The sequence below is a fragment of the Marmota marmota genome, unplaced genomic scaffold (genome assembly GCF_001458135.2).
Source record: "Marmota marmota marmota unplaced genomic scaffold, marMar, whole genome shotgun sequence".
In the NCBI taxonomy this organism is placed as follows: Eukaryota; Metazoa; Chordata; class Mammalia; order Rodentia; family Sciuridae; genus Marmota; species Marmota marmota.
Window position 1 is genome coordinate 25,361,775 of NW_026000249.1, and position 8,822 is coordinate 25,370,596.

Here is an 8,822-nt window from a genome sequence, read left to right on the forward strand (position 1 = left end):
TGTCTCATGCATCAACAACAAAATTTGTCAACTTGAATCTTTATTACCAGCAATCACATAAAAGCTGAAAAACCCAGCATGGTTTCTTTTTTCACCTTAGAAGTAGAATTTGTCACACTAAAAAAAAAAAGAAAAAGAAAAAAATCTGTAGGCTTATAAATGGAACACATTTAAGAATCATTGAAAAAGAATAAGCAAAACAAACAAAAAGCAAAAACCCCATGACTTTTCTAAGGAGAACCAACTTACAAAGATGCAAGAGGTTAGGGGGTGAGAGAGCTGTGATAATCCATTTCTTAAAGCAACTTTATGCAGACTAATAAGGATTTTGGACAAATGTTGACATTTATTCAAACTAGACACCAAGTTAAATCATTTGTAGTCATTATCCTAACCATTCTTTGAGAAAGATTCCGTTATCATTGCCAATTTACAGATGAGAGAACCTAAATTAGGAAGATTAGATAACTTTCCCAAGGTCAAACAGCTGGGCTTGATGGAGCAGGATTTGACATCAGGTGTCATTTCAATACCTTCACTTATTCATTGCCCAAAAGCTTATAGAGATTCTCTGTTCTCAAACTTGACTTCAGCAAATTCAGACATTTTTCTGGCTTTCCTCCATAGCTACCTAACTTCCCCAAACAAATCACAGCAAACTGCTTCAAATTGACAAAAACCTGAATAAATATAGAGCTCTTTATTTTGCAAGTGATAGCTACCCACTGAAGCAAAAAGGAGGAATATACCGGGTCTTTTAGTTTAAAAGGCCTTCAGGTAAGGTCAGGTGCAGGCATTCTAACAATGTTATCAGGTCACACTTTTTGTCATCTATTTTTGTTACCCAGTTCAGCTTTCCTTTGTGTGGTTTTCTCAGAATGCTTTCTCCTTGCAGTCATAGGATGGCTACCAGTAGTTGCACGTTTAGTCCTATTACTTTAACAATCTTTCCCAATGTGTCTAGCCAAAGAAGCTCAGGATTACTTCTCCTTGGGCAAACCTAGGATTCATGCCTACCCTTGGGCACAATGGAGTGGTTTAGCTCCTTTCAGACCATATGTTCTTGGATTGGGAGATAGTGTTTATCGAAGGAAACTCAAGCTATTGCTCTTAGGAAAAGGGAATGCAATCTGGGTAGGCAAACTTCCTCATTCTGAAGTCTAGCCTGCCTTTCCCCTTTCTATCCTTAGAGTGAGCCATTTCCAAAGCTCATCTCTGCCAGCCTTTCATAATCAATCTTACTGCATTTTTGTTTTATCTTCGGGACATATGTGTTGAAATTATGCCTATGTGTATGTATACATATAGGCATATTTATTTAAAATGATATATCTTTTTCTGTCATAAGATTGTAAAATTGCTTCCACAAGAGGTCTATATGCTGCCATTGCTGCTGCCACCATGTTTCTAGTGATCCCTAAAAAGTTCAAGCATATTTTCCAAGTACTCAACACTAACATCAATGGGCAGTAGAAAATATTCTTTGCTATCTCTGCCATTAAGGGTATGAGGCAAAGATATGCTCATGTGATGTTGAGTAAAACAGATATTGACCTCACCAAGAGGGCTGGAGGACTCACCGAGGACAAGGTTGAATGTGTGATCACCATTATGCAGAATACATGTCAGTACAAGATTCCAGACTGGTTCTTTTTTTTTTTTTTTTTAGAGAGAGAGAGAGAGAATTTTTTTAATATTTATTTTTTAGTTTTCGGTGGACACAACATCTTTATTTTATTTTTATGTGGTGCTAAGGATCGAACCCAGCGCCCTGCGCATGCCAGGCAAGCGCACTACCGCTTGAGCCACATCCCCAGCCCCCAGACTGGTTCTTGAACAGACTGTAGGACGTAAAGGATGGAATATCCAGCAAGGTTCTGGCCAGTGGTCTAGACAACAATCTACTCAAAGGCCTGGAGCAACTGAAGATTGGGGCCCATGGGTGCTGTACCATTCCTGGGGCTTCTGTGTCCAAGGCCAGCATGTCAAAACCACTAAGTGCTGTGACCATACGGTGGGTATGTCCAAGAAGAAAGGAGTCTGTAGGCCTTCTCTTATAACAAATAGTTTATATGCCTGGGGGAAAACGACTGTAATGTCACACTCAAGTTTCAAAACCGAATTAGCTGTTGTCCTTTCCTTTGTGCCCCATATCTATCCCTCTGCCTGTATTTTTTGCCTTGGTGGATATACCTCCATTGGCCCAATTGTCCAGAGCAGAAAGCAGATGTAACCTTTGATTCTTTTCCTCTGTTATATCCATATCCAGTTGGCCATCAAACCCTGTATATCCTTCCTGTTTAGTATCTCTTGGCTCTTTCTAAGTATCTCCACCTTTCTTGGTATTGCCCTAGTTGAGGTTTCCTCATTTCTTGATTATTCTACTTACACCTGACAAATCTGCCTCCATTCAAATATAGCTTTCAATTTTTGAAGAAAACAATCTTTCTAAAGCACAGATATGATTCTGTGACTCTCCTTTTTATATTCATTCAGTGATTCCCTCTAGTATGACCACTGTAGGCTTCATTTCCTCATTGTTAAAGGAAAGGCTTAAATTGATAATCTCTTGGATCCTTCTAGCTTCATGATTCTGCGAATCCTTGCCAGTCTAAAGCAGTTAGCTCTGTTTGATCACTGGTAATGGATTGCCTTTTAGATTATGGACTGAGACCCAGGTTCTTTCTGAATATTATCCCTTATTTTATCTCATGGGAATTCTGGGTCATTTTGAGAAGTTGTGTCATATTGAAAACAGCTGGAGAAGTGTGGACATGGGTATTCCAGAATCATAAACAATATCAGTTATTTGGGACATATGTGTTCTTTTAACTACCACCTCTTGCATTCATTCACATGTTCTAGAAATGGACTATATCAGAGAATAAATTCTACTTGTATTTTTGGCATTGGAACTTTTTATGACAGTGAGAACCACAGATGTAGAAGTGGAAATATTGGCTTACCACAAGACAAAAGGCAGGTGTGTTCACACATTATCATTACTAGGTTATTATTTAACAGCCGTTGAACTATATCACCATAGAGATTCTTAATCACTCCTTTCCTTCTAACATCCTGAATATTGGAGTAAACCTTAGAAATGACTACATGTAGAAAGCTGTTATAATTTTTAAATTAAAGAATTTAATTAAAGGAACACCTACATCCCTACTTGCCAATTTATTGTACTTTACTCAGATTCATCAAGTTTAAATGGAGGAATACATGTTTCAGCAGTATCCTATATAGCAATGTACTATCATAGTACATTCAAATCACACACCCATACACATACATTGTAGGACCGAAAGGTATAATTGACATTTTTCTCATATCTGCTAAGCTAGAGTGTATACTATTACTTGCTCTTGGCCAATATGACCAGTCAAACTGGGCTGTCCCTCCTTCAGGTAGAACAGTGAGTGCCAGTTTGCTTGCTTATTGCATCTGATTTTTAATTTTGTGATTACATTATGTAATGGTGGTTATGATTGACCTATAACGTCTAACAAAATGCTTAAAGTTCATAATACATGAGCTAGAGGAAAAAAGACAAGAAAAAGAATCAAATCCTATGTTTAAAATGCACATTTTTATGGCTGCTTGTGTCAGAAGAGTACAATCAAGAAACTGGTCAAGAAAACAGATAATAAAGTTCAGATGTCAATGAATAGATTTTGACATTATGGTCACAGAGATCCAGAAATATCTATTGGGCACAAATTGTATGTCAGGCATTGATCTAGATATGGGGGATGCAGGAAAAAACACAGACAAAAAATTCCTGTCTTCATGGGGATTACATTCTAGTGAATGGATACAGGTAAAAAAATACATAAGTAAAATATATAATTGTTAGATACTAACAATTGGGGAGGGATTGTCATTTAAAATAAGAAGTTGGGGAAAACCACACTGAGAAATGTTAAGACACAGCCATGAATACACCTTTTGAAGAATAATCCAAGAAGAGGAAACTGTAAAGGAACTCTGAGTTAAACTATGACTAGTATGTTTGAGGAACGTGAACAGTGGTCATTATGGCTGGAGATGAAATAGCAAAAGCAAGAGGAATAGGAGGAGAGGTTATAGAAGTAATAAGGGCCAGATGTCAGCAGGCCTAGCAGGACATCCTAAGAACTCTGTACCTTCCTTTGAGGGATATGTGAAATATTGACATCAAAAAATAGGATCTGATTTGGTGCATGCATACAAAAAATAGGATCTGGCTGCTGTTTTGAGAAGAGCCTGTAGGGAGTAGAGTATAAAGAGATAAGTCTTCAATTAGTTTGTTAATCAGGGATGAATCTCCACAGAAGATATGCTATAAGAACTGGACAGAGAGCAACTCAGTTATTTCAACCATTTCCAGGATGCATCCCTAAAGAAGAACTTTGGGAAACTTTCTGAAGGCATTTTAAGGTGGTTTATCCAATAAAATGTATTAAACCTCTAGGGTGAGATTTGATAGTTAGGATACTACTGATATTTTTTCATATTCACCATTAGATAGTAATAATTTGCATGAAAGGAACACTTTGATTTTAATACTCTCTTTCTTGGATAGTTTTGCATAATTTGTATGTGATTTACTTGATGAAACCACTAAAACTATTTTCCATCCATAGTTTTACATAATCTGCATAATAAGGAAATACTGAGAAGAACTAGGAACTGAGCAATTCAGCAAGATCACAGAAACCATGTGTTGGGAGCTGCCTGTCAGCAAATGCTGCTAGAAATTCTGTGAATATCAGGACAAATCTTGCAGATAAGGGTAAAATAAATGGCCTTGGCAAGATTTTGTATAGGTTGCACATTTCTTGTTAGGTCATTGCTACTTCTAAAAAAATTCAACTAGAATTATTCTTTTGGGACACAACTTTCTAGGTGCATGTGTACTTCTTATTTTCTAGATTCTTCAGAAATACTTCTCTTTTCAACTGCTTATTACCCCATTGAGTGGACACTGTTGATTAGAAAGGACTTCTATGTCATTGAATAATAGGAAGCTAGCAGGATATTTCAGTTACCATTGCTGCATACCAAATTATCCTAAAACTAATCCTAAACCTAAATCCTAAACCGAAAGTAACAGTTTATTTTTGCTCATAATTTTGTGAGTCAGAAATTCTGTAAGGGCTTGAGATAGTGGTTCTCACTTGGAGCTGCAGTTATCTGAAGTTTCCACCTGGCTGGATATCCAGGGTGGCTCTTCACAAGGCTATCAGTTTATGCTCTCAGCTGGGCTGTTGACTCAAGCACTTTTAAATGGCCTCTTCATTTGGTCTGGGCTTCCTCACAATATGGCAGCGTTAGGGTAATCAGATTCTTACAAAGCAGCTCAAGCCTCCAAATGTGAGTACTCCAGCATGTAAGATAGAAGCTGCATCACCTTTTATGACTTAGCCTTGGCTGTCTTGCAGTGACATTTTCATCACAGTCTATTGGTTACAAGTGAGTTACAAGCCTACCCAAAATCAAGAGGAGGTGATATGTACCTTCCTCCTGATGACAGGAACGTCAAGGTCACATCGATTGCAGAGGAGCATGTGGCATAGGAGAAATTGTTGTGGCCATATTTGGAAATATCTGTCACACAGGCTTAGTTAGTAAAAATAGAATGTGTGAAGTCACTGAATTCAAGGTAAAGTATAGAGGTCACCAAATCTCATGGAGAAACAAATTTGGGAGGCAGAAACTATGAATGTTTACATTTTTGCATCTATAAGAGCAATAGGATCCAAGAGCACTGCAGGAGGTTAAACAAGGCAGGTTAAGGTTTCAATAAAGGCCTCACTATGTAGTCTATGCTTCAGGGTACCTTAATAGTAACACTGTGTGTGTGTGTGTGTGTGTGTGTGTGTGTAGGGGTTATTGGGAATTGAGCCCTGGGGTGCTTCACCACTGAGCTATACCCCCAATCCTTTTGTTTTTAATTTTTTAAATTTTGTAACAGGGTCTTGCTAAGTTGCCCAGGCTGGCCTTGAACCTGCCATCCTCCTGTCTTAACCTCCAAAGTTGCTAGGATTACAGATGTGCACCTGCCAGGCAACAATAGCATTCTTAGGGTAATTCGTTTGTTTCACAGACTTTTAGTGATAGGTACATGTATTAGTAATAAAATAGTCAGGGACTATTTTAGGCTCTTGGTGCATATCAGTAAGTAAATGTAACAAAAAAGTCCTACCTTCATAGACAGTGTCTTCTAATGGAATAATAATATTAAAATAACACTGCTTGCAAATTAAGTCAATGACAATTAGCAGTGGGACTTTGTGTGGTTTAAATAGCTTGTTCTACCCTAGAGGAAGTTTTGGGCTGGAGTTCTGCCAGGTGATTCTGCAGCAAAGAAGTGAGGTCTTTGGGAAAGCATTCTATAGGCTAAGAGTTCATTTGTCCTGTGAATTCAAGAAGGCTCTTAGATATCATTAACCTCTTGCTTCTCCCAAATCATTTGGGGTTTTTTGTTACCAGGGATTGAACTCAGGGGCGCTTAGCCACTAAGCCATATCCCCAGCCCTTTTTTGTATTTTATGTAGAGAGCCGAGTTGCTTAGGGCCTAGCTAAGTTGCTGAGGCTGGCTTTGAACTCTTGATCCTCCTGCCTCAGCCTTCCAAGCCACTGGGATTGCAGGCATGTGCTACTGCACCCAGTGTTCAAATCATTTGTTTTATATTCTTCTTATGACCCTAGTTCTTCTTGATGGCATCTTTTTGATGGCATACAAAAGAAATCTCTAGGAGCTCCTGCCCTGTATTCACACCTTTATCACATAACTTTGGAATTCATAATGAAATCTTGTTTCCTTACATGATGTACCAATAGAATTAGACAGAAAAGAGTATGTCAGTTTTAGACTAAAAGCTAAGAAGTCTTGCACATTTCTGCTTTTGCTCTTGCCCCTTTGCCATCGCCATGCAAGCATGATGGGGTGGGCCTACTGGAGGACAAGGGACATGTGGATCAGAGCCCAGCTAGATCAGTATCCCCAAGCAAGAGCCAGCCTACATCCAGATGCATAAATGAGTCCAGCCGAGATTCCAGATACCTGAACAATAAACTTATTGTTAGACCTTAGAAGATTTTTGTGGTTGTTTGTTATGAATCATTTGGGGCCAATAGAAAACTGCCACAACTGGGAAAAAGCAGATCTCCTTCTCTTGGTGACATGCTCACAGTACTATTCTGAAATCAGCTACTATAGATTCCTGGCATTGCTGCTAGTGGCACCCCTGGGCTGGGATGTGTGGAAAGATAATCAGAGTCAGAATTAACAGTATTGCCTCTGGATTCCTGACAGGGAGAGGTAGTTTCATTTCCTCCTTGTGAAGGCCTGTATTTTGTCTCTATGTCTGAGGGGACATTTGTCATTCCTAAAGTCTATTACAATTGTGGGATTAGGAAGAAAGCCTCAAGGCTAAACATTCCTTTTGCTCCTTTGATGCCCTTTCTTCCTTTAACTTATCAAGCTTCCTGGGTAAAGTGGACTTAGCTTTATTATTATTTTAATTATTAGTAAAAGTATACCCATTTTGGTAGCATTATAGGAAGATGATGGCCATACTGTCCCTGGATGTGAATATGATTGTCCTGGCAATAATTCTGGCAAACTGAGGTCCTTCACCAGCAAGGATAGAGGGGCAAACTATTTAATCATAATGAGTTCATCGTGACAATTAATGCTTCCAAACAAAATTGGCCTTTCAAGTAAATGAAGTAGCTAACCCCCCCCCACACACACACACAAAGTGCCAGAAACCTTTCTGAGTCATTTATTCTAATGTGTCTTGAACAACCTCTATCAAAATACAACCCCCACCCCCAAAGATGTGACCTCGTTAGCTTTCAAGAGTCAACACTTTGGGAAACTGTTTTACAAGAGCTGAACACAAGAAAAGCAACTAGTTTGTGTAATTGTTCATTTTCTGTCTTCCCCACACAACTGTAAGCTCCAAGGGGCCTAGGACCAAGTCTATGTTACTCATCCATCTATTTCCAGGTTCCAGGACACAGAAGAGACCCTCAATAATGCCTGTGGAAGGAAAACAGAAGGGAACAGAGAAAATAAAGGAGGGAAAGAGGAAACAGCAGAATGATCAAAGGCCTAATTAAATTCTCAGTCAGCATTTGTCCTTGTATTAACTAGTTAATGACTCCCTGTTTAGTGGCCTCTTACTATATTCGCAGGGGGACAGGGGAGACCTCATTCCCTTGTCTTCACCAGATGTGGTTCTTTTTTACTCCTGTATACTTCAAAAACAAAACAAATCAACAACGCTCGGCAATCAAAGACAAGAAAAAAAGTTTCCCTATGGGACATTTTACCTTTTAACGCATGAAACAAGATGTACTCAGACCCCACCAGTCTTTGGAATTGAAACATTCAGAGTGAGAACTCCATAGTGATCAAGATGAAAAACAAGCTTAGGGGAGGGCTCCCAGTCCCCTCCCAACTCTGCCGTACTTTAGTTCACAGGCTTCTTAAACTTTAATGTGCATGCGAGTCACCTACAGATCTTGCTAAATATTCAGATTTTGATTTAATAGGTCTGGGGTGAAGCCTGGGGTGTTGCGTTTTTAATATGCTCCCAGGTGATGCTGATGCCGCTGACCTGAGGAGCACACTTTTGAGTATATAAGGGACTCGATGTCGTCGTCTCCGCTACCAGGTGTGCTAATGCCCAGTCTCAGCGTTCCGGATCGTTGTCCCGCACGTCCCTGGCCTTCCGCCGGGAGGGGAGGAGCCGAGGGCGGAGCGGGAGGAGTGGCGCGGGCCCCGCGTGGGTCCTGTCGGAGATCACCTCGGCCCCTTGGAG

The 8,822-nt window shown here is 39.6% G+C and overlaps 1 pseudogene; it reads left to right on the plus strand.

Moving 5' to 3' along the window:
* The first annotated feature begins 1,401 nt into the window (after positions 1-1,401).
* Positions 1,402-5,008, plus strand: LOC107144190 (annotated as a pseudogene).
* The last annotated feature ends 3,814 nt before the right edge of the window (positions 5,009-8,822 follow it).